Source organism: Rhinolophus hipposideros, assembly GCF_964194185.1.
Source record: "Rhinolophus hipposideros genome assembly, chromosome: 25".
Lineage (NCBI taxonomy): Eukaryota > Metazoa > Chordata > Mammalia > Chiroptera > Rhinolophidae > Rhinolophus > Rhinolophus hipposideros.
In genome coordinates this window covers 17,227,460-17,254,499 of record NC_138071.1, presented here as the reverse complement: position 1 = coordinate 17,254,499, position 27,040 = coordinate 17,227,460, and the positions used below count along the sequence as shown (strand labels likewise).

At 40.9% G+C, this 27,040-nt stretch overlaps 1 protein-coding gene across 1 annotated transcript in view; it reads right to left on the bottom strand.

Annotated features, from left to right (window-relative positions):
- The window catches only part of EXOC4 (exocyst complex component 4), a 644,300-nt gene that overhangs the window by 168,857 nt on the left and 448,403 nt on the right, over nucleotides 1–27,040 (bottom strand). The window lies entirely within an intron of this gene.

Genomic DNA, 27,040 nt, shown 5'->3' with positions numbered 1-27,040 from the left:
ACAATAAGAGGACACACAACCTACAACAAGGGACACACCTGGAGCACCTGGCTCAGGTGACCGGGGAGACTGTGCCACTGGGCCCCACAGGACACCTACTATATAAGGACACTCTACTAAGACCAAGAAACATAGCAGCTCTACTTAATACAGAGAAACAAACACAGGCAGGCAGCCAAAATGAGGAGAAAAAGAAACATGTCCCAAATGAAAAAACAGAGCAAAGTTCCAGAAAAAGAACCAGACAAAATGGAGACAGGCAATCTACCAGATGCAGAGTTCAAAACAGTGGTTGTAAGGATGCTCAATGATCTCCGTCAGAACTTCAACAAAGAGATAGGACTCATAAAAATTGAGAGAGAAGACATAAAAAAGAGCCAGTCAGAAATAAAGAATGCAATAACTGAAAGAATGAAATATTGCTGTCTACAACAACATAGATGGATCTAGAGTGTATTGTGCTGAGTCAAGTGTCAGACAGAGATGGACAAATGCCATACGATTTCACTTATATGTGGAATCTAAAGAACAAAATTAATGAACAAACAAAACAGAAACAAACTCATAGATAGAGAACATTTTGATCGTTGCCAGATGGGCATGGGGGTAGGGAGAGTGGGTGAAACATGGGAAGGGATTAAGAAGTATAAATTGGTAGCTGCAAAACAGTCATGAAAATATACAGTACAGCATAAGGAAGATGGTCAATAATATTGTAATAACCACATATGTTGTCAGATGTTTACTAGCCTTATGGGGAGATTGCTTCATAAGATACGTAAATGTCTAATCACTATGTTATACACCTGAAATTAATATAATATTGTATGTCAACTGTAATTGAAAAATAAAAAACATATTTAAAAAAGTCTCATGGGCTGAAAAAAAAATATTACAGAACCACAAAATGCTCTGAAAAGACAAAAAACCCCCCCCCCCCAAAAAAACAGTTCAAATGTCACCTCCTTCACTACTGAACTAAAACAAGCCACTTATTTCCTAAATACTTTCTATCCTAATAGATATCACTGCCTTATTGACTTTATAACATTTTTGCCTGTGTGACACCATCTTATTAATTCTTATTTCCTGGCTCATTTGTTTCTTCCGCTAGACAGTAAGCTCCATGAAACCTATGACCTTGTCTGTACTATTATCTGCTATAATGTAACATTCTAGACACATGCCAGTGTCTGGAATAGTGCCCAAAACACAACAGTGGCTCCGGAAGTATTTGTTGAATGAAAAGTGAAACATTTCTGCTCGGCAGACCATAGCAGACTGTGTTTAATTCTAGGTATCTCATTTTGAGAGGGACATTGGACATTATCCAGATGAGAGTACTCAGAATGGTGAGAATTCTAGAAACTTCCTCATATGAGGAAGAGTGGAATAAGCCAGGGATCTTCAATTTAAAGAAGAGAAGTCAACAAGGAAACATGGTAGTTATCTTGCAGAAAAGGAAGCAAACTTCTTTTGCCAATATTCTATTTGGCAAAACAAGACGTAATGGATAATTTACAGAGACACAAATTTTTGGTTCAATTATAAGGAAGAATTTTGCTTTTAAAAAAGAAAAGGAGGCCAGCAATGGAGTAGACTGCCCTCTGGCGTGGTAACTTTCCTGCGAAGGTTGGTATTCAGCAGAGGCTTGATGGCTGTCTGGCAGGGCTAATGTAAATGGATTTTGAGGCAGGGATGGGGGTAGGGAGATCACCTAGATAACCTTGAAAGCCTCTCAATTCTAAACATTATATGATTCTGTAAGCCTGTTCAGACATGAGGGTGACATTTGCCAAAGAGTATCCCTTGGAACGTGAGGTCCCTGTGATACTCCTGTGAAAAGAAGTTCACTGGGAAATAGAATATACTGTATTCCCTCCAGTAGTGTGGTGCTGTAAAAATACCTGTTTGATGTTACACTAATGTTTTCCCATTTTTACCCTGGAACCAGTTCTCACGCAGTTCCCACCAGCATCTCGCAGAACTGGATCCCGTGGAACACGTTTTGGGAAATTTGAGCCTGCACTATGGGAAGAGTATTCTTTTTTCCGTAGGATACCTTAAAGGGCAAAGATATTAGAATTTCTAATTCTGCACAGTACCAAAGCTTTAGGCTGAAAACATAAAAGTTATGGAGCAGCCAGAGAAAATTTCAAAATTTTCTGCAATTTCATAAAGACAAATAATCTACATATCATAGCATTTGGCAGTGTTTTTGTTGGTTTAGAAGAATACAAACAGATCAAAGAAATTGACATTCTATTGAAAAACAGTTCCTAAGCATGTTTATATTATGAGTTGCTTCTTTGAACATTATGCCCATGAATAACTCACATACCCTTAGTTACAAGATACTGAAAACATTAATATTTCACATGCTGAAGTGCTTGTAGATAAACATACATAGCAAGTATATTGTCAAAGCTGACCAAACGCAAGAAAATAAAATGTGGTTTTTCTTTGGCGGCGGGGGTGGGGGTGGAGGGTGGGGGTGGGGAGGGTGGCGGCGGGTGGTGGTGGTGGTGGGGGCTCCTTATCTTTTGTTTCATGTGTATCAATTTGGAGAGAATGCAAAAGATTAGAATGATTCATTCAGTAAACAATTAGTTGAGTACCTACTATGTGCTGGTATTAGAGCTGCATTGCACCTTGCTTTCAGGATGCTCATCTCTCATTAGGGAAAGAGGCAGACAATGAAGCCATTATAATACATTGTGATTAAGAACAGCGATGTGCCTGAGATGGCTCCTGTTGGCTCATAAGAGTGAACTGTTAGGTCTTTAGGACTTTGGTGAAACAGTTGTTAAATACATTATTAAACAGACACAGTGTTACTACCATGTTTCCCCCAAAATAAGACCTAGCCGGACAATCAGCTCTAATGCATCTTTTGGAACAAAAATTAATGTAAGACCCGGTCTTATTTTACAATAATATAAGACCGGGTCTTACATAATATAAAATAAGACCAGGCCTTACATTAATTTTTGCTCCAAAAGAAGCATTAGAGCTAATTGTCCAGCTAGGTCGTATTTTCGGGGAAACAGGGTATTACCCATACTCCTGAGGTTATTTATATCTATTGTATCCATACAGTGAAAATTCTATACAATGGTTTGCTACTGCACAGCTCTTCTCAGCTCCACATTCAGCTCCATGTTGGTCAAGTTACATGGGCTATGGTCGGAGTAGTCACGCCATGGAAACTGGCAAACACTACAAATCAGGGCTTGATTTATTGATCTTCTTTTCACCTCACAACTTTTTTTCCCCCAGAAGCTGGTTGCTAAACATTCAATGTTAGATCATTGGATAAAAAGTACTTTCAGGTCTCTAAGCTTCCAGTTAAAATACATGAGACCTCCATCACGAGGTAAAAGCTACCACACGAGAGTTCTATATTCTGGTGTTCTTGCCTTCTAAAAGTCTCTCCTATACCGAAACACATATTTACGTTTGCCTAAACATATTTTTACTCCACGAACACGCATTAAACATTTATCATGTGCAAGACATTTGGGGGTCAAGAATATGCCATGTATGCCTTTAAGGACAGTGACCAGACGAATTAGAAAGCTTGTGTTATACAAAATATACCATTCCATGTGAGATCCACTTATCTTCCACTGCTGGCCCTTATGAAACGTGTTTATAAGCTAGCTTCATTGGTGTTAAAAATATGGGAATTGCAAAAGTTTCATGTCCCTTGAGTATATAAAATCCTTCTTGGCAAGGTTAAAATTTTCACATGAGAACCCTTAGATGGGAGGGAGACCATCCCTAATACTGATCACCCCATTGACTGCCAGGGTTGGTATAAAAGATATCACAGACCATGTGGGCGTCATCTCCCTTCTCCTATACCATCTTCCTGAAGCTGTCCTAAGGTAAAAGGGGCCATTTCTGATTTTGTGATGTGTTACTAGGGTTTCAAGTTACAATCACGCATATGGCCATTTCCTGGTACAGACTCACTCCAAGTGTGGGGCTCTCTGAGGACCTCTAGGGGTTCTCCCCCGAGTCCCATAAGTTCTAGGACACTCTGATATGCATATCGTTGTGGGAAATCAGAAATGAATCCTAATCCTTTACTCCTCTTGAAAAACTGCCCTTGCTGCTGCTAATAACACTTATAAGGAAAAAAAGCTACATTTACATCGTACTTCACAGTGAGTCCATCTTATTCATCAATATTATCCCATTTACATTCCTAAAGGAGGCACGACAAATGCTATTAGTACAAATTTTATTCGTAAATAAATATACAAATGATGAGACCCACTTAAGACCACATGGTGATAACATGGGTTTTAAACCTCAGGTGAAATCCTAGCTCAAAATCCAGCAATCCTGCCATTATGCCAGGTGTCAGTGGTTGATACAGTGGTCTGTGGGCCAAGTCTTACCTGCCACCTATTTTTGTAAATAAAGTTTAATTAGAACATAGCCAGGTGTATCCACTTATGTACCATCTAGGGCTACTACCAAGGCAGCGCTGAATAGGTGCCAAAGAGACTGTGTGACCTGCAAAGCCCACAGTACTTGCCATCTGGCCCTCTACTGAAAGTTTGCTGACCCCTGCTCTATACCATATGGCCTCAGTTGAGTGGTCCTAAGTTTTCCGTACAAACAGCATGGATTCTTTCAGATCAACACGTAGTGGATTAATCTATGGGTAGAGGTTACTTGGAAGGGACCCTGGGCCCAGAGTGCCACTGTGGGATACATGTCACCTACACGTCAACCCAAACTCATCTAAAGGTGGGTAAAAGGCTGTGCTTACAAGGTACCTGACTGACCTTGGGGTGGCCTCTGATTTCTGTTATTGGCGTTCTGAAGTTTACAAGAAACTGAAGACGTGGAACTGAACACAAAGAACCAAAGACTTCAAAGATGAAACAGAAGTGTACGGTAATGAGGCAAGCAGCTGAGAGGGTTAGAAATGGGTTTTATGAAACCCAAGGCTCAGCTTGCTTCCCGTGTTGTCTTCTTTCAAATCTTTCACTGTATCCCCTATGTCTTTGCTTGACTGAAGACCAACTACGTAGATATAAAATAAGTGTGATGTTTTGCTAATACTTGCTACAAATTAAATTTTTCCCATGTGTGGATGTGTATGTACTGGGGGAGTAGGAGTAGACGGCAGTTATCACAGAATTCATTGCAAAGTCTGTTGGTTTACTGTGGTAAACAAATGCCTGCCTTTCACATTCTTTTAAATCCTGTAAGACTGACAAGTTTAGCTGGTCAACCAGGGACACTTCCTTGCCCCTGAAAAACGAGAGTGCCACATCAGTACTCTGACACCACTGCAGCAAACGCCAGACCAGTGTGACGTGTCTTCATGATGTGATTATAAAATGAGCCTTTAGTCTGTTAACATAAGCAAACCTTCCTTTAACTCCTTGCTTGGTACCATGAAGCTTGGAGCTTTGTTTCAACCGAGCTCCAAACTGGTATCAAGGGAGATGTGATTTGCTGGCTTACAGGGAGATGACAGGTTCGGTGTGCTGGCTGGGACAGGTGGCAGGAGTTACATGTTAAAGCACTGACTCATGGGAAGGCTTCTATCAGGGAGAAAGCCCACCAAAGCCCCGTGAAAGGGAGTTTGACGTAGAGAACAAGTTACTGGAGAGTTTGGAAGAGTCGAACCCCCAGATATCTTCAGTCAGCACAACGGACAGCAGCTCTGATCCTAACCCAGCTAACGGGCTCCGCTCCTCGGCCCACATTGGGTCCTCAATTCATTCTGACTGATGGGCATCTTCCCTGGGGGCCATCTGTCATAACAGTAGCCGGAGTAGGCCTCCATATCGTCTTTCTATATAGGTCACAGTGTATTCGCTCTTTTATATAAAATCACATAAGCAATAAAAACCAAACTTCTCATGATATAGAGGCTACCTACATATACATACAAGTTTCCATTTTAATTTTCAGTTTGGATTTTGAGGCTTGAGTTAATAAAAGACCCTTTTAAATTAAAAAAAAAATCCACATGAGGTAGAACAAAATCTATTACGATCAAAATAGAAAATCCAGTGTGGTTTTAATGTAAACACACATACTTTCAGGGGATAGTTGGAAAAAGGCACACTATGTCTTCCTTTTTAGTGGGGAATGGGCTTCTCAAGGGGATTTTAAGTTTGGTTATAAACACAGTGGAATCTGAGGAAAAGCATAAAGCAATGCTATTATACCTACAAGAAGCACAGCTGAGAAATATGGCCAAGGCCATAAAGGAAAAAAGTCAGCAGAAAGGAATGCACATGTAAAACTAGTAAGAATGGAATGCGTGGTACAGTGAAGATTGAGTGAAATTACATTGGTTACATAAAAATGAAAAAGGGAGTCTATATAGTTTGAAGTGACTGTTGGAATTCATGAGGGTATGGAGATGGGCAACTGCACTTTTCTTGGTAGGATTATGGTGGAGGTGGTGGTAATTTGTACTTATCTGAAGAAGTAGGTATGAACAATGACCTTTATGTAGAATAAGCATAGGCCTAAAAGGAGAGACAGTAAGCTACAGCAGAAAAGGCTTTGTCCATTAGGGACACTAATCTTTATCTCAAAAAAATGCCACCATTTCAGTCAACAAATTAAAATACCTGGGATCATAATAGACCTTGGCTTTCCATCCCCAACTGAATCACTGGCCATGTGATTCTTCTATTGCCTAATCCCCTTCAAACCTATTCTTCCGTTTCCTACAGCCTTATTTCAGGTGTTTACCTTCTTTGTAAAGTCTATTTTATTGTGAAATAAAACATATGTATTGCACAATAACATATATATGAGAAGTTTGTAATATGGATTTATATCTTAATAAATAATGGTAAAACAAGTATTCAATGGAACCATAAACCTGGTAAAGAAACAAAACTTTCCTGTATCCCAACTGCTTTGAGCCCCAATCAAAATCGACTCCCTTCCCAAATGAGGTAACCTTTATAATAATCTCCCTCTCTCTCTCTCTCTCCCTGTTTTATGCTATTCTTCATGATTCTGTCACTTAGCTATGGGCCCCTAAACCATATAGTTTAATTTTGCCTGTTATGACTGAAATCCCATTTTACACATTCTTTTGTGTATTGCTTCTTTCCTTCAACATTATATAATTCATCCAGACTATGTAACATTCATTTTCATTGTTGTATAGAATTCCATTATAGGGATGTGTGACACTGTATCTATTTCTCTTAATGTGCTCTGCTACTTCATGCCTCTATATCTTTATTATTGCTTTTTCTTCTACTTGGAACCTTTTCCCACCTTTCTAGATTTAGCTAAAGCATCACCTCCTTTATCAAATCTGTTCTGAATGACCTTTCACTCTCCTGAGCTCCCAACGTGCCATGTACAAGTATACACCATGGCAGGCATAATACTGATTTGTTAGTGTATCTGCTGCTCTTCACTAAACAACAAACTTGAGAGCAGGACTCAGGTCTTCTTTCTCTCTGTAAGTCCATGTGTTATATTGTGCAGCGACAAGACTATCCTCATGATACATTTTGGATAAATATATGCAAGGAAAGTTAGACAGCTTTCAAATATAACACTGAAAAGTAAGAAATAAAGTAAATGTGGTTTACATCAACAGATGGAAAAGGTGAACCTAACATACTGGCCTAAGGTCTACAGATTTAGGTTTCAACCTTCCCAGAAAGCACTTGTCACTCCAGGATTTGGGTACTAGCATAAGTCTTCCTCGGCTGATATTCTAAAGCTCAGAAATACTCTGACATGATTACCAGCTTTGGTCTTCATTCTTTGCTGACCATCAACTGTTATGCCTATCTCTCTGCTACCAGTAGACAAACGGGCAAATGCTAAACAGGCCTGCCAAGGAAAACACCGTGAAAATGAATTTATTAAGAGCGCACATTTTGCACCAGAGCACAATCTTCAAAGCAATATGCTGCACCGTCATTATCTCATTACAGTAATTTCAACACTTGCTCCTGTTAACTTATTAAAAAAACATTTTAAATCATTTTCTTCATTGCAGGCACAACAAACTATCTCATTACCCAAATATGGATTGGTGCCAAATGATATGGCAAGGGATATGATAAAAGAAATGCACACAGGCAGGAAAGAGTCAGAGTTTGGAAATAGGCAGACACATAACAATATATAACTGCAAACCACGGCTTGCCAAACAAACTGCTTTTTCAAAATGTTGTCACCATCACACCACAATCGCACTGAAACATTATGCCGCTCACCTTATTCTAAAGCCCTCTAGATGGAAAAGATACCTTATTGCTTGGTTTACACTTTTTCTTGTGTACTGCCTTGCAGAGTATGAATTAACCTCTAGCCATTTTATCTATGTGCCTCACAGTATAAAGCAATCCCATGTAAACATCTGGATGAAAATTTTCAAGTTTAAAAAAGATATATATCATTGCAAAGACACTGTCTAAAGCAGGAGTTGACAAATGAAGGCCCAGGAGCCAAATCCAGCTGCTGCATTTTAGGTTTCAGTAAAGTTTTAATGGCACACAGTCATGCTCGTTCATTTGCACATTGTCGGTAGTTGCTTTTATTTCACAATGGCACAATTGTTCAAGCAGTGACCATTTGGCTCCCCCAGCCACATGGCAATATTTACTCTCTGGCCCTTTACAGGAAAGAGCTTGCTGATCCCTGGTCTACAGCCTTTTTGCTTAGGGATGGCTCACAACAAAGCAGCAGAGGGATTATCTGGGTGCTTGTACAAAAATGCAATCTCAGGACGCAACCAGACTGGCTGAATTGGAATGAGCCTTAAAAAAGAACCCCGGGTGACTAACATGAATGTTGAAAATTTGGAAGCACTGGTCTAAAGAACACTGTTCTAAAGATAAATGAAATTACCCAAACAGAGGTGGGCTTATTGCTGGACTCACAATATTTTATTACTAGACGACTGAGGACAGGGCTCCTTGCAAAGATTTTCATAAAGAGGAAAAAGAACGTAGACGGAAAATTATGGAAAGCATTAATAATGTACGTGAAGGGGAGAGGTGTTTATTTGTTTGCTTGCTTTTTTTTTTTTTTTTTTTTTTTTGCATCAATGTATTATACCCCTAGAGAAAATGGGACATGTGCAAACCACTTTACCCCAGAGGGCTAGGATTTTTTTCATGAAAGAACCATTACTGCTGAAAGCAGGTCTAGGCCCCATATCACTCTCCCCAGTGCAAAAACAACAAGTAAATAAAAAACAAATTTGCCAATTTCAACCAAGTCCATTTGGTTGTCATACTTATTTCCTTTTTAAATACTACATTTTCCCTGTGTAACAGAAAAATTGGTTTTCCAATAAGGCAAATGGGTTATGATTTGCTCCCTGAAAAGAAACGTATTATAAAATCCACTCTAAACCTCTATTTTATCACGTGTTATTTGTGTTCCATTTGTAACAGGGATATGCTGTCATTTGGGGTTTACTTTATCCCACACTAGAAGGGTCTGGCAGAGATGAAGGCCATTTCCTCTTAAAGTTACAAAGCCTGATCTATCATTGTGTTTACATTAAATATCTTTACGTTTTCTAAGTTTTTGAGCTGGAAAGCTTCCCTGTATCTAAACTAGACACCTCCAAAGAGAGAAGAAAGATATATACAGCAGAAGAACCAACGGACAGCAAAATCCACTCATGAAAAACACATGTTACAACCAGACTCCTCACTGGAAAAGAGCTTCAGGAGCCAGCAAAAAAGATGTCAGGCAGTAATTTGACAGGAAAAGTTATTGCTGCTTTGATAACAACTTTCAGTTGCTCAGAGATTGTTACCTTCTGCTCCCAAACACTGCGTGCTTTGGACATGCCGGACTTAGCAAGTAGAAAATATATTGAAGAAAAAGGAATCCTTTGTTTAAGAGCATTCAGACGGGACCATCTTTGATTTCGGAGGCGACAAACTGACTTCTGTCATGGAAAATGTATACCTTTTACCACCCCTCACTCTTCCAATTAAATCTGACAAAGAAGGACGGTAGCTGCGACTTTATGGTATCCTTTCGAAGCATCATGGAATATTACAGCTGGAAGAACATTCTGAAAAGGCCCCATATCCTTTGTTTAGAGATGAGAAATCGAGGCCCAGAGAAGTCAAGTACACTGCCCACCGTCACATCACAAGTTGACAGCAGATCACCACAATGTACATTCCCGTGGCACCGTTTTCTCATTTAAGTCTTTGCACTTAACGCTTAACCCAGTGCCTGGTATACAGCAGACAGTCAGACATTGTTCGGCTGAAGGCAGATCCCTGAATTCTGTCCCAAGCTTTTTCCACTGAACCATGCTTGTTCATGTTTAACAATGCATTAATCTCTCTTTTATCTTCCCAAAGAATCAGAAGTCACATTTCAAATGATGCTTTCATACAGGTGTAATTAAGTCTCCAAAAGGTGTTACGGTGAAGAAATTAGAGGCTAGGGCATAACAGACGCTTTACAACCTGCAGGTGCCAAGAGCAGGCAGCCCAGCCCTCTCCACCCCCCTTCCCCACAGTATAACGGCAATTATATTCCAGGGCGAATAATATAATTATCTAAATGAAACCAGGAAGGGGAAAAAAAAGAGACGACAGCATAAAAGGATTAGCTGCTCACTGCCTTGTGGTTGGGGGAGGCAGGAGGATGGATCCCGGCTGACAATTTCATAAAGTTGCCATCAATTATTGAAATCATTGTGACTTTTCAGACAGCATTCTGGACAGCAAAGGGAAAAGACACTCTACATTTTTGAAAACCATAAATTAGAAGAGAGATGCTTGTTATTTGCTTTTGGAGTGAAACGTGCTCTGCCTTTAGAGAAAGATGCAAAAAGAAAAGCAAAGTCGGCCTCAGAGGAGGTGGTTTAAAATGCCACTTTTCTGGAAGTTCAGCGGAACAAAATAGCTTTCTCACAGTACAAGTATTGGTACTATGAGGTTGGTGCAAAAGTCATTGTGGTTTTTGCAATATTTTTAACCTTTTAAACCGCAATTACTTTTGCACCAACCTCATATTAACATCCAATGTAAATAGATTGCTCAGGACATGAAAAAGTGGCAGATTTTAAATAATACTGCAGGTCAAACAGAAGGAGAACTGGGTCAGTAGGAGACAGGTCTGGATTCTACTCGTGGAGCTGCCACTTACTAGGTATGTCACCTTCTGCAAGGCACTCAACTTGCTGAGCTTGACACCAGTGATGGGCCTGGAGTAAAAGTGTAGCTCTAAAATTCTACTGAAGTCTAGTCTTCCTATGACAGCGAATGGCAACACTGGCTGGGGAAAATTCACACTGCAGGTTTAACTATACACAGTCAGTCTTTTATTCAATTGTTATGACTTACAAATATTTGTACCCTGTATATGAATCTGGCTACAATACTCCTTGTCTGCTATATTCTTGTCCTGTATGTAACCCAGCCTTTGCCTACAGGTCCAGGACCTGAAAGAAGGAAGGAAGGTGAGTTTTACAAAGCCTAGAAATGTTGCCATTATTCGAAGTGTTTGCATTCGTTAAGCTAGGTCTAAAGCAATCTATTATGTCTAGCCAGGTGCTAGGTCTGCAATTGGATTAGTATCATGAGATCAGTCTTGTTGGGAGTTTCATGAGCTTATTAACTTGTTTTCCCCTAGATACGGCTATTAATAGCTGAGAAAGAGTAAAATTAGCTTTTAATTCAGTCACTTATGATTATTTCCATAAAACTACTCCACGAAAAAGCAGACGTTATAAATATATAACTAATTACATAAATATTTAACTAATGTATTTGAGACAAATATAGGAATGTTAGCAAGATTTTTTAAAAATATAACTACCTAGGGACTAATTAAAAACATTCCCCAACTAAATTATAACATTATAGATTAGAACTTAAATCTGACTCTTTTTTGGCTTTTGTTTTTCACTTAAAGAGAAATCTTTAATTTGCTCTTATTTCTGTTCTGTACATCAAAAAGTTTCTCATCACTTGCAGCTTACAAATTTCTTGTCATGGCGGGTGTTGGAGAAAGTTCTTTCTGCACTTACAGTTTGGCCCCTCTGCCTAATTAATGCTCCTTTCACCCTATTAATTCCTCTACAAATGAAGAGGATTTGCTAATCGAATCAAACCTCTATTATATTTTGCTAATATGCAGGTCACTATACATTCAAGAAGGATGTATGTGCCAGTTCTTGTGCATTTCAGCTCCCAGGCAGTAAACACACTTACTTTTCATCTTTCTCTCTCTCTCTATTCTACCTTCCTCACCATCAACTGGTGTAGAAGTGAGACTCCAATTGGCTCAGCTGACCTGGCCAGCTAACATTCAAAGGTGTGGAAGGAAACAAGAGGCCTCTTAACGCCGGCCCCCTGGCACCTCTTCCAGGACGCTTATCACAAAAACCCTTCTTGAAAGGCACAAGTTTAGCCTTGACAAGGCAGGATTTCATTTCCCATGTGGCTACTTCCTTTAGGTTTAGCTCCTTGGGGAATTCCTAGGGGAGGAACCCCAAATCCCTAGGGTTCAATACATTTACTTGTTGTTAGCTCTGAATGACTTGGTAAAAGAATTATATTTGCTTTTATGTCTCATTAATTCCAGGTTTCCCGATAGCTATAAGTCACTCTGCCTTTTTTCCCCTGTCTCATGAGGTATAACTATTTTGCACCCTTACAAAGATTTCCTCCCCATTATTTGAGCTGGAAGAAGAAAAATCATTAAGTTCTAAAAGAGTCTGCTGCCAGTGAATTCCTATAAACATCTTTTCTCAGGCAGAAGATTTTTATGCCACCTGACTCATGGTTTTCACTGTAGCTGGAGCAGCATGTCTTCAGCATGTTGGTTTTATTTTTTTAGGGGGTGGAAGGTAGATTTAGAAGGACAGAGTTTGTGTTTCCCCCCCGCCTGGAAAAGATGCTAAGTATTTTTTAAAAGATAGAACCTAAGAGTAAGTTTTAAAATGGAACCTAAGAGTGAGAGTAAATGAAAATATTTTTACTTTTGCCTTTTGCTTAGATTCAACAGTTTACTCATTGTGCTCATATTTTTATTAAATCACTCACCACTGTGGTGTACTTGGTTATTTATAAGTCTGTCCTTACCACCGCTACAACCCCATTTACCCCCATGACTTCCATACACAGCTAAAAACACATTCCAACTGATCTGAAAACTTATGACCATACAGACACATATACATGGGTATTTACAGCAGCTTTATTCACAATCATCCTAAATGGAAGCAATCAAGATGTCCTTTAATATGTGAGTAGATAAGCAAACTGGTAATTCTATGCCACATACTACATACCACATCCACAATCCATACCACAGAACAGTCTCCAATAATGAAAAGAAAAGGGCTGTCAAACCATGGAAAGCCCCGAGTGAATCTTATTCATACTGCTCATTGAAAGAAGCCAGAATGAAAAGCTAAATACTGTATGATTCCAAATATAAAAGGCAAAACTATGGAGATGGAAAACAACATCAGTGATTGACACGTGTGGGGAGAGGGGAGAAGGATTGAATTCACAAAGTACAGGGAATTTGGGGGGTGGTAAAAACCATTTTGTATGTTAATATAATGGTAGATACATCACATTATGCATTTGCTGAAACCCACAGAACATCAAAGCACAAGGAATGAACCTTAATGTATGCAAACTTAACAAAATCATTTAGGAGGTTAAGGGATTCCAGGATGGTGTGCAGAATATGAAAAAACTACCAAACTCTATTAAAAATGTATAAAAACAACCTTCTTGAAAAGAGGAGGAGAAAAAAGTGCTGACCCAAGTAATTTTGGGAATTAACAGTCTGTAAAACTGGAAGGAAAAGAAACTGGACATAAGGACTGTGCACTAGTTGAGACAGTTGTTTCCCACAAGGGTATGAGTTAATCATTCTGATGCTGCTATTCATGGATGCAGGAATTGAATAGGTAAATAAATGAATGGTGGGTGGTGGGATCCAGATTTCTCACTGTTAACAAGAGCGAGGTTACAGATAAGCAAGAAGGAGAGGCTAGAACGGTCTACAGAGTAATGCATTAGAGTAGGAGACATCAGTACGAACTCATTTTTAGCTTAATAAGCAGATACAAGTAGCTACATATATAAATATGTATAGATATGAATATAGACAAGGGTTAGCACACACGTTTCCTCTCTCTGTCAGAGGAGGGGACCTACAAGTAGTGACGCCCAAGTAGCAACAAGCACATGTCTCCAGATCTTGGCTGCCAATCCTATTCTCCAGTAACAGAAACTGGGGCTCCTTGGAAAAATGGCTGATTCTAGGACTGGAGCAGAACATACACAGATGGGGTTTGGAGCATCTTGCAGTGCCAGAAAATAAATGTTGAAAATCACAAAGATGGGGACACAGGCGAGAGATGTGCCAAATGAAAATAGGTCCTAATGGCCAAAGCTGGAATAATTTGAGCAACAAAATAGAGCCGTATTGGATTGTAACTCACTGTGTACAATAAAAATCCTTAAGTCCATGCTGACATAAACAAATGACTGAATAGATATAGAATATAGGGGAGAAGAGACACATCTCTAACGCAGAAGGATTCCAAGTACTTTATGCACATTCTCTGTCATCAGGGAAGCAGGAAGCAACTCCCAGCTCCTTGAGTGTAGGGGAGGTGCATAGTGACTTCCTTCCAAAGAGTAAACTATGGAAAGAGGGAATAAGATAACTTTCTAGTGGAGAAACCTGATAAACACCGCCCCAGCCAGGGGGTCACAGTTGACATTGACAGTGAGTGATAAGTCATGTGACAGCATGTACACTTGATGCGACGTGATGAGAAGGGCACTTTATTTCTGCTGCCTTCTTCCCCCAAATGCATACTCCCAGTCGAGTCATGAGACAAATCCATATAGTAGGACATTCTACAACATATCTAACCCACTGTCATGGTCATTAAAAAAAAGAGGGTGACCAGTTAGCTCTGTTGGTTAGAGCATGGTGCTGGTAACACCAAGAATGCACCAGACTAATCTAAGATGTTAAAAATGGGGAAAACTGGAGTTGGGGGGTATGGGCAGTCTCTGTACTATCTCTGCAACTTTTCTGTAAATCTAAAACTTTTCTGAAGAGAAAAAAAAATTAAAGGAAAGCCCAATATTTAGTGCTACTTTCTCTGGCAAATGATATAGGGTCACTCTTATAGACCCTATCCCTAGCTGTAAGCCAGAGGCTACCCTTGAGCATAATTGTTAGCAATTTCCATTTCATTCATTCATCAAATGAGTGCCTACTATGTGTCAGAGATTTCTTTTGGCTCTAAAGCAAACTCTGAAGGTATGGAAGAAAAGGGGATATTTCTTGGTAGAGAAGTAAGAAATTAACTGACAGTCCAGTCCTCTCTCTGCTCAGGCAGACTGCTCATTCTGGCAAACCCCTGGAAGCCCCGGGCGAACACAGCAAGCAAGGTCACCAGGGCACTTCTGCAAGAACCTGATAGGAAGCCTTGACCTTGGAATGACCAAGGGGGAGAATAAATTAAGAAACGCTTTGTGGAATAAAAAGGAAGAAGCAATTAAGCTCCTGTGGTTGAAATAGGGCAAAGAGTCGTATGTGAGGAGAGGTATAGAATGGCTCTCATTTAAGCACAGTTATCTGAATTTGACTTTGTAGCTATTTGCAAGTGAATACTCTGAGTATTCTGGACTCCAAAGATATGACCATCCATCATGGGAATAGCTGTAACTATGGAGGGAAAAAAAGCAGATAAAAACGAGGAAGAAAAAGAAAGGGAAACTAGAAGCCTAGATGGATTTTCTTTTTCCCTCCTCAAAAGATTCTATTTCCAATATGTACAATCCAAAGAGGACATAATAACATAGATAACCTGGTAATGAGCTAGCTGTGTATTGCATTTTCCCCAAAGTAGGACTTTAATGGACAGGGCTCCTGTGTATCTGAAACAGCAATAAATGAGAAATGTACAGCTTAATCTTTAAACAAATATGACCCTGCTGTAGCCACATGTCTGCTCTTGTGGACAGAGGGGACGAAGAGCCCCATCCAGTCACAGCCTGCGAAGGCTCAGAGAGGAAAAGCTGATGAAGATTTATGAGCACAATACTTACACCAGAAAGTAAGCTTGTCTGGTTTGTTTGAACCATTATGGCAATCGATCAAAAAGACTGGCTTCAAATGCTGAGCTGAGCAAAATGTTGTAACTCCCCAAACCTCAGGCAGCCATGAGGTCACCACACGAAGCTTGGGTCTGGAGGGAAACATTCATAGGAAAGAAACTGTTCCCTTCAGAGCTGGATGCCTGGATCCCTGTCTCAGACGGCCTTTCGGACCCCAGGCTCTCTGCCCTGCGATCTTGTCTGCAAATTGCCAGAGTCCACTATGTCGTATTAGAGCACCCATTGGAGTGCACCCCTTCATGATTCTGTACCTCTCCCACTTCAGTAGCAGACTGCTCTGCTCCAAGTTTAAGAGCTCCAGGAGAGTTCTGTACCCCATTAGCCGTATGCCTCGCTCTCTGTTCATTCCTTCACTCATCTGGGCGAATCTCACTGTGATGTTCGCTCACACTGAGCCCCTTGTTGGGGGTCATCTCTCCTCTTCTTTCTCCGCGTCTACACATCCTACAATGCCCTCCACACATCCTACAATCCTCTTGTCTAAAGCCTCCTGAATCCTCTAGCCCTTGGTGGTTCTCTCCGCAACTCTCCCATGGAGCATCTCATGCAGGGTGTGATTACAGACTGTCCTCTGCTGTCCTCAGAGTCGTAGGTGTAAGGAATTCTGATTTCCTTACTAAACCGGAAGCGCTTGAGAAATAGGAGCCATGCTTTAAAGTTCTTCTGTATCTCCACAGGTCCTGGTCTAGGGATAGCACAAGGCAGGGGTCCAGTAATTATCACTGAGTTTTATTAGAATTTCAACAGTGGAAATTACTCAAGTGGGTCCTGCCACTTTCGTGACAGTAGATGTACCAGCTGTACCAGCCCATCTTAGAGTGCGTGTGCTGAGATCAAGTACACACACATTTTTGAGCAGGACGGGACCCTTGAAAAGCGTGAAGAAAAACAGCTGCTTTATTTGAACAGTTAACCTTAAGGGGCCATTTAACTTTTGAGCTGAGAGAGTCTTGTTTCTCTGTCTTCATTTTCTCACTAGAACATCTCTAAGCCAAAGCTGCAACATCCAGACAGGGCAAACATTACTTGTGATAAGAACCTCAAAAATTCCCCCAGAACAGCAGTTCTCCGTCAACACTCATCTGGCTCCAACCAGTAATCTTGCCAGATCAGCAATTCTGCTGCTTCCAAGAATGATAGCTATCATTTGCTTGGGCTGTCGAGCCAGCCTTTTCTCTCTTCTTGGTATCTTTTGATGGGACCCACTTCCTCTTCTCTAGCATTTAAGGAAAAGAAATAAATCTGAAGATGCCTTTGTTAGCAAGTAAAGTCAAATATATTTCAGGCGAAGGCAACTCTCTAGAGATCCGAGAAAGAGTGTTAGTGTAGCCAGCCAATGCCGGCAGATCTGTCATAAGGTATTACCTTCTCTCCTGCTCATCCAACAAGGAGTGGACCCAGGCAAGATCAATCAACATCTCAAAATACTTACCCCAAATCAGCTCTGTTTCATACAAAAGTCTAGGAGATAACTAAAGTCATTAGTGGGCCTACCTTTACTTAGATAGAAAGTAAATTCTGTTTAAAGCCCAGGGCTTACCCCTATATTGATGTCATCCTGAAAGAGCCTGGTGATCAGACAAGTTTCCTAGTACCGAGCAAAGCTGGTAAACAAGTGTCACCAACTGTAATGACTTCCTCATTCAGCACTCCCTCGTGACTCCCCTATCCATGGGGATAAAGCCTTCCAGCTTACACTTTTTACACTGACCTCATAACCCAGATATAATAAATGAATTCTGGAGAAGTTGCATCTAAATTAAAATCTGTTTCAAACACATCCTGAGAGACGATGGGCTGTGGGAGAAAACATTTGGAAAAAGAACTGACTTCAAAAAACATAAACTTTCAGATCATTAATGGTTCTCATACAAGGTATAAGTCTGGTGGCAGATGATTTTCTACAAACAAAAGAAAAAAAAAGTCTTCATTTCCAGGCCCTCCAGACTTTCCCCGAAAGCCTAGCAGACTAGACTGCTTAGAAGTTACTTAAAAAAAAAAAAAAAAAAAAAATATATATATATATATATATATATATATATATATAATTTGCTTTGCAGAAAGCTACTTACAGAAGTCTAGTTAACTGGCAAGTTCTCTAAGAAAACCAGACAATTAGACAAGATCCTATTTCTTTTTCATCCAGAAATAAGACTATAAAGATATGTGTCAAAATTCAAGTTGATCATATTATGTGCCTATCCTGCCTGTATACAAAAATCTTCTCTCACTGGCTCCCTTCACAGCCTTTTTCACCAACAAGAGGACAAGTTCCCTTGTAGTATTACAGTATCAATAAAGGCACGAGCTGGCCAATTCCCTGTTCCATGACATTATTTAAAGGAAACATCTGAATGGATATTTTTAGAAATTAGATGCTCTTTTAACACAGCAACTAACTTTCCCACTTCATTCTCTTCATGTTCAGATTTTCTAAGAAAGACGTTAAAAACCTGTGAATAACACCATGGTAAAGTGGGTAGAAAATGATTAGGAATTCAATTCTGGGATGGTGGAAGAAGAATCAAAATTACCAAATTTGTTTATGTTATGAAACAGATACAGCAAAGTATGGACTGTAGAATCTGGATGGTGAGTGGGTGTTCACGCCATTTTTTTCAGCCCTTTTGGATGTTTAAAATAGTTTCATAATAAATGCTGAAAAAAAGATATTGCCAGGTATTTACACTGGTTATCTAACCATGTATGAAAAAAAAATGCTACTGGTAAAAATGAGTGAAGCTTTTCATTTAACAGGAAACACAGTTCCTTTCTGTAGGTGTTTTCTTAGCACCACCCCCTTTAATGCGAATGGGTTTCCTGAAAGGCAGGATCATTGGGTGTGTGGACCAACAATAGTTAACAGTTCTGCAACATCTCAATATGTAGAGCTGTTCATAAATCCCTCCTGAGTACAGGATCCCACTGGGCTTTTCACCTTAGTCCGTGAGGTTTTCACCTTAGTCTGTGAGGTAGCCGAACAAGAATCATTCTCATTTTATGGACACGGACAGTGAAGCTGAGGGAAGATGAGGGGCTTGGGCTTTCTCCAAGGTCACTGAGCTGACAAGGAGACCAGATCCCCATTTTATACTCCTTTCCTACCATGCCGTGATGAAATTTACCTGAGTTCCTTTCCTGAATGGCTGTGAAGAATCAACAAAAACTACAAACATTAAAATGTATTAAACCAGTGACAGAATTGATAATACAAAAAAAAAAAAACCCACCACAATTTGATAAGACAATTGGAAGACAAGAGATGAATGTTATAAAGTTCCTAAAGTCGCTATCAGTCAAGAAAAATTGAACGGGCTGAGGCATCTCACAAGCGAACAAGAGAGTGCTGACACCCTCAGTGATGACAGAAACAATCACAGACAAGAATGAAAGCACCTTCCATTTCATCTTCCAGGATAAAGCCTGACGTGGCCACTAGTGATTAGTTATCTGAGGTGCCTACATGTCAGGAAGAGGCCAGACAATAATATTGCTAATGAATAAAATAAAACACTAAGAGTAAGATTCAAAGAGAATCAAAAGTACAGACTGTGGTAAGTTAGTATTTCTTTCGGTCTAGATAGACGCAGAAGAATCAGATTAGACTACCCAAGGCGTCTTGGTTCTCAGACTTCTTTTAGCACAGTGAGACCACCAGCACTGCTTCTCAGAGGTTATAGAGGGGGGAGAAGTCAATTTTCAACTTAATGGTTTTCACGATGATTTCCAGCAGACCTTAAAGGGGACTAATCTAGTTACGTTAATAAAAGCTGAATCTATTCTGTACTACAGGCTGGTACAGCAGTAACTGGCTGTGATGCAAACACCACTCAAATGCAACCTTCTTCACATTAACATAACTTAATGTGATGAAAACAATATGCTATCGCTGCTGGCCTCCCTTCCTCGGGAAACCAACGAGAGGTCACCGGCAGTAGCCTGGCTTAGCAGGAGAGATAACAGGTTTGGGCATCAGTGTAACGATCTCTAGCAAATCACCACACTGTAAGTAGCGTGTCTACCAACCTGCCATACGGCGTAACTACAGCTCCAGCAATCCCTCAGCTTAGCAAAAACTCACTTGGAACCTGGCTGACACCCAGAATTTAGACCACCCTGGACCGAGTGCCAGAACAGCAATACACTGCGTCCCGCCAGAGGGTCTTCAAGGAAAACAAAGCAAACTGAATACACTGCATTCTGTATAACTAGCTTCTAATTATGAGCTGTGGTAGGTTGAACTACAGCCCCTAAATTTTACACAGAACCTCAGAATAAGACCTTATCTAGAAATAGGGTCTTTGCAGATGTAATTAAGGCAAGGATTGTGATGAGATCATCCTGGATTAGGGTGGGCTCTAAATCCCACGAAGTGCCCCTAGAAGAGCCAGAAAAGGACAAATGCAGACCCGTGGGAGAGGGCCCCGTTAAGAAGGAGGCAGAGACCAGAATTATGCTGTCAGAAGCCAAGAAGTGCCAAGACCACCAAAAGGTGGAAGGAGCGAGGGAGGGTCATCTAGAGCGTTCAGAGAGAATGTGGCTCCTGGACTCTAAACTAGGAGAAAAAATCTCTGCTGCTTTAAGCCATCAAGTTTGTGGTAATTGATTATGGCAGCCCCAGGAAATGAACACATGAGTTTTCATGGTCATAAACACTAGGAAAAAGGCAAAGGAGGTGAAACAATATCCTCTCTTGTTGTCACACCAGGGGAGCGGGAGGCAGGAAATAGAAGTTACCAGACAGGTGCTAAAGTACAAAGAACAGGAGTTGATAAAGAGCAAGTTAGTGAGGAGAGGAGTTGCAGGCTGAAATCTAGACAGAGATGGTGGACGAACACACTCAGGCAGTATCAGAAACCTGTCCAGGTGAAGAGTTAAGGAGCAGGCAGGTAATACGTATCAGAGGGATCAATGCTGAAATCGACACGTATGTGACACGGGGAAGGAAGGAGATCCACTTCACAACCATTATTTCATCTAATCATTAGAACGGATTCCTGTGTTCCTGTGATACATATTTTATCATTTTTGTTTTAAGGAGGAGGAAATAGGTTCAGAGAGGTTAGCCATTTGGTCCTGGACACAAAGTTTTCCATTGAAATGGTGGGATTTAAATCCATTGGTATCTGCTTCTAAGGCTTAGGTACCAAACTGGGTTCAAAGCATCAAGAGAGCCCCGTTATAAATCTGACTGAATTAAGGAATGTCTGAACTAATTTTTATGTACTTCCTCTCAGGGCAACGACTGGTTCTGTGGTGTAGAAAGGTCCAGATCAGTGGCACTAAGTCGGGCTGCGTGCTGGGATCACCGGGCATCTTATAAAACGTGGAAGCCCAGTACCCACTCTTGACCAAATGAGCTGAATCTCTGGGATGGGACTGAGCAGTGGTGTTTGCAGAAAGCTCCTGGGTGACCCTAATGGGTGTCATTGAGAACCACTGCTCTCACCCTGCAGGTACCAGTGGGAAGTGCCACCAGCTCAGGAAGAGAGGAGAGGGCAGTGTTTTCGGGCTGACTCTGGAAACACTTAACTTCTCAGAGGTATTCTCACAAATACTGGGGCAGTGAGGACAATGAAAATCTGCTTTAAATGTTTTGAGGTCGCCTAAAATGTTTACTTGCACATCTTATGTGTTTCCCTCCAGTGATGTGGGAATTGCAGTCTAAGCTTTAGGAAAGCCGCCTCTGTCTCACGCGGCCCTACGTGGGCAGAAAATGTAGGCTTGTCCTGTGTTTGCAGAGAACTTTGCAAAATTCAGCAATGTGCTAGACTGGGACACAGCTTCTGCTGCCACTGCAAATACTGTTTTTACAGTTTCTGGGCCTGGGTGAAACAAAGCTGAATAGGTTTTCCTTTTTCTTTAAGTGACTACGGTTCACCACGATCCTAAGAAACCACAGCATGAGACCCCATTTCCTAACCTCCAGCTGGCCAGGGTGGTGCTGCGTAAGGCAATGCTGTTAGAATGCTAGCCTGTGTCAAAATCACCTGGAGGGCGGGTTAGAACAGAGATCTCTGGGCTCTCCCTCAAAGTGGAATAAGGTTCAGGCACTTGCCTCTCTCACAGGTTCGGGAAGTGCTGATGCCGACAGCCCATGGGCCATACTTGATCTTCGGCTGGGACAAGCAGTGCTTCTCAAACTCTAACGTGCATACAACCCACCTGGAGATCTGATGTCCTCCTCCACAGACCACTCTGTAAGGAGCAAGGTACAGCGTATTCCATCAGGGGGTAGGAAGAATAACTTTACTTGTACCTTTGTTCACACAGTTAGGTGCCCATTCAGCAGTTGGACGTAAAAGAAAAATCTTAAGCATTAGCCCTCGTCCTTTCTTTGGATGGAGAGACTAAAGCAGAAATAAATGAGTCCCCCACATCAATCATAAGTAGGGAACCGAGTGGATGTTTCCTTGCATCCAAGGAGCAAACAATCTGTAGACTTCTGCACACATATAAGGCCCGAGAGGGTATCCACTTCCAGTGACTGTTTCTACATCCCATATCTAACGCCAGGAGATGTGACTCAGGAAATGTGAGTCAGATCTCTTAAGAGGTTTGATTTTGAATCAGCACGCATTGCTTTGCAACATGTGGAAGCCATTTTGCAAAAAATAAAAAAAGTGGAACCTCAGATGGTAAGACCATGAGCTCTATTCAATCTTGCTTTCATGCTGATAAGCGTTACAGGCATAACAACTGTGGCATTTTCATTGCAGCTTTGTCAAGAATTTTATCCCCAAGACTACGAAGCTTATACCACGAGGGGAGAACACGCACACACATCCTTGTCCTAAGGAAGCCATCATTCATTCATTCATTTTCATTCACTCATGCATTCGTCCATTTATTAAACATTGTGTACCTCTTCTATGTAGCAGGCACTGTTCTAGGAGCTGGGGAATTAGGAAAGAGCCACTTGCAACAAATAACCGAACTATTCCATCTGCTGGAAAGTACTTTGACGTTGAGGCAAGAGATGGTTGGTTTTATGCTTTTACTTCTCTGGGAGGCGATATAAGAAATAAGGGACCTAGAGCAGAGTGTCCCTAACTATGGTGAGAGACCAGGTTCCCCCCTTACCCTGCCTCATCTGTTGTAGATTGATACTTCCATAAAATACAATGGAAATTATGTACTAGAAAAATTAAAAACCACAAAGATATATAAATCCTTTTTTTTAAAACTCGATTCAACAATGTCGCCCAGCTATAAAAAGTGGGAGGCATCTAAATGCTTATTTTCAAATTCTGTACATCTCTAGCAGATGGTAACAAACATCTTGCAGACAAGCTAACTCCTCAGGCGACGCTTTGAGTTGAACTCATTCAGAGCATGGCCTCCAGGGTCAGATGCCTGGGTCTGAAGCACAGTTCTGATACTTGCTCGCTATGTGACCACAGGCAAGTTATTTCATTTCATTGTTTCTCAGTTTCCTCCCCATCATAAGAACACCACCCCCACAAAGCTGTTGCCAGTACATGTAACCTACAAGTCAAACATAAAATGCTCCATTCTGTGTCTGGCTCACAGTGATGCTATTAAATGTGAGCTGCTGTAATTACCACTGTCTCCTCTTAGGAACGCTAGCCTTACTGTGATTATTAGTTCCGTGACTAGTAGTGCTATGCTGCGGTATCATTTTGGGCGACTTGACAGTTGTTTTACCTATAAATGGCGCTTGTAATCGCTTCCTTTCTATTTACCTCTTTCCAAGTGAAATGACCAATGCGAAAGCACACCATCGCCCATGGAATTAGCCCCGTACGACCGACTGTCTGTACCGCCCAAATGCCGTTACAGAGGTCAGGACAAGGTGTCCCGGGTTCTCTGCATCTGCACATCAGAAACAAATGACAGCAGCACTGACACAGGTGTCCTTCCGTTCTCCCTGGAGAGCCCAGTTGGGCTGATGTTACATGACAGTGGGTGCTGCCTCAGGGGACAGGCACGACCCTTTCTTCTACTCTGTGACCACAAAGCAGCCTGGCAGAGGGAGTGACTTTTAAAGGACATTTTTATACGTCATGTAACTCAACACCTAACCCACCTGCATCTTTCATACAAACAGTTGTTTTGGAAACTCAGCTAAAATTTGTGATGATTATTTCTTACTTTTTCTTCAGAGTGGTCACCTCCCATTAGCCAGGGATAAAACTATCAAGGTGACAAAGAAACACATTTAAGACACACTGAAGCTTGAGCGTGGGAAATTATATTAGAGAATTATTTATAATTCCTACAAAGCAAGAGAAATGCTCAAGATGGAAAAGGAAACTAACCATCATTTCATTTGCTTTTTAGATCTCATAACTCTGAGAATAGTAAACAAGTTTATTGATATGGTCTAATTCATTTGCATTCTCATAAAATGAAAATTTTATGAAGAAAGAGAGGGCAACATGATAACCAAACAAGAAAGCAGGTGTTTGGGCTCTGAAAACAAATTTGGAGATTGACAACTTGAATGGCCTTTGTTTCAAGATTTACTTCCTTACATAGAATTATCATGCCTTGACTAGGTCAAAGAGAGAACAGGTCAAGTTGGAGTTCTTATCTAGCTTCAGAATGGAGTAACTGATTTAAATAACAGGAGAAAAAAAAAACTCACAAAAAACTAAAAAACTAAACAAAAAACCAAACAAAAGAATGTAACCTGTACAAATAGCTGGTGACAAAGCTGGGAGTGATTTGACAGGCACATGGGTAGACTGCCCAGAGACCATCAGCCGACAGTGTGTGGCCCTGCCATGGCCCAAGTCAACTGGTTATGAGTTTTAACGTGTCTTTGCGACTCAAGCTGAAAATCACCATGTTTAACAAGCCAGCATCTTTAGTCCACAGACTCATTCTGTAGAACACTGTTGTCTGTTTTCTTTTAAACTCAGTACACTAAGCATATTAAAGTTGCTCTGTGCAGCATATAACACGACCCCTCAGGGACATAAATACAGAAAGGTTTTCTGATGGAGAGGAAGTTAATGAGATGGTCAGACAAAAGAAAAGGGGAAACAAGTTTTGTCATTCTCTATTTCTCACTTTCCCACTCTGTCTGCAGTATCTAGGACTCTCAAAACATATTCACCTCGCCCATCCATCCATCTACCCATGCATGTACGCATCCATTCAATAAATTATGTATTGAGCACTTTCCTGAGGCCTGGTATTGTACCACGCTTTTGGAACTCACATTCTAGTGGGAACATACAGAAAATAAACAAGGTGGAGAATAAATTAACTAATAATTACAGTTGTTGTGTCAAGAAGGAAAAAAAAAATCAAAGTGTTAAAATAGTGACTACCTGGGGAGATCTATTCGGGATCTTGATAAAAGAGAATTCCATTTCGATGATTCAAATGAAGGAACATTCATGAAGAGATGACCCACAGAGGTGTGGTTGGCACCCAAAGAAGCAACAAAGATGCCGAGGCACCAGAAACTCGTAACAGAAGAAAGCTGTGATCAGGTTCAAGGAGAAGAAACGGTGGTGTCCAAGTCCAGTGAGAGCTGGAGCTATGGAGGAAGTATTGTCACTGGGCGTCACCCAGGGCCAGAAGCATGATCCAAAGTGGAAAGGAAGGAGGCAGAAAACAACCTGAGCTCTTTCTCCTCTTACCCTCCAATCTGCTGTTAGTGCTTCCTATTGGTAGAACCTGGTCATGAGTCACCTGGCAAGTGAACTCTGGTGACACAGTCCAGGGCTGGGCTTCAGTGTTGAGAATGCATTGGGGGATGGGGAGGAAATGGAGAATAACCAGGGAAGGGAGCCTACTTAGGTAGGATTGTCAGGAAAAGTTCCCCTGTAGAGGTGATATTTGAACTGAGACTCAGAGAGGAGTAGGTCAGAGCCATGCAAAGAGCCAGTGGAAGAGCAATCGAGCAGAGGGACGAGTGAGCACATGCCTTTGTCATTGTCCCTTGTCTGTCTCCTATACTCACCCAATACAGATCCCTCACCAGGAATCTAACACAGACTCAGCCAACCCAAATGAATCCATTCCTTGGTGTGACGCTATAACACACGTCCTGGAGAAGTGAATGCCTCTCTTCTATTTTCTCAATATCACAGAAGAATTTGCTAAAGAATGTGCCTAACTAGGACACTTTCCTATGAAGGGTCCAGCATTTCCATTAATTCCAACGTATAAAGAAGAAAAATTCAAGAAAAACATATATAAGGGCAGAGAAGGGCAGGCAACTGAAGCCAACTATAACTCCCTGCCATTTATACAACTTTTCTTTGGAGGTCTCAAGCCTTCTACATTTTGAGATATCTCCAACTTACGCAATTTATGTATAAAATGAAGAAGTCCTTTGTCTCTTAAATGAAGAAACACTATAAAGATTCAATTACAATGTAATAATAGTTAATGAATACCCATACATTTACACTCATGACTAGTTTCTTTTATATTTACCTTGGAGTCACTGGATACAATGGATATACAATATTGGAGTCACTGGATACAATGGATATACAATAAATACCCCGAGCCTATCCATCCACATATCTTCTGAGATGTGTTGTCCAGAAACCATTTCTTTATATAGTCCAAGTAAACTGTTCAATGTTAACAAGATCATACTTTCATTAAATGATCTGATCTTTAAAAGCGAGTTTGCTGGTAGGTTCAAGTTCACTGTCAGTTAGTTAAGTTCTTAACTGTAAGTCTGCTCTGCAATGAGTACAGAGGGTTTCCTGTTGGTGACTGGGGTTCGGCAGAGTACCTCCCTCCCTGTAAGTCCTTCACCCTCCAGGATACATTCACCAATGGACAAAGAATGTCTCTCAAGGACAAATGCCAGGCATATCATGAGGCGTTGCTGGCTCCTTAATGAGAATCACTACCTCCCACATCCCAAGCTAATGACTTTG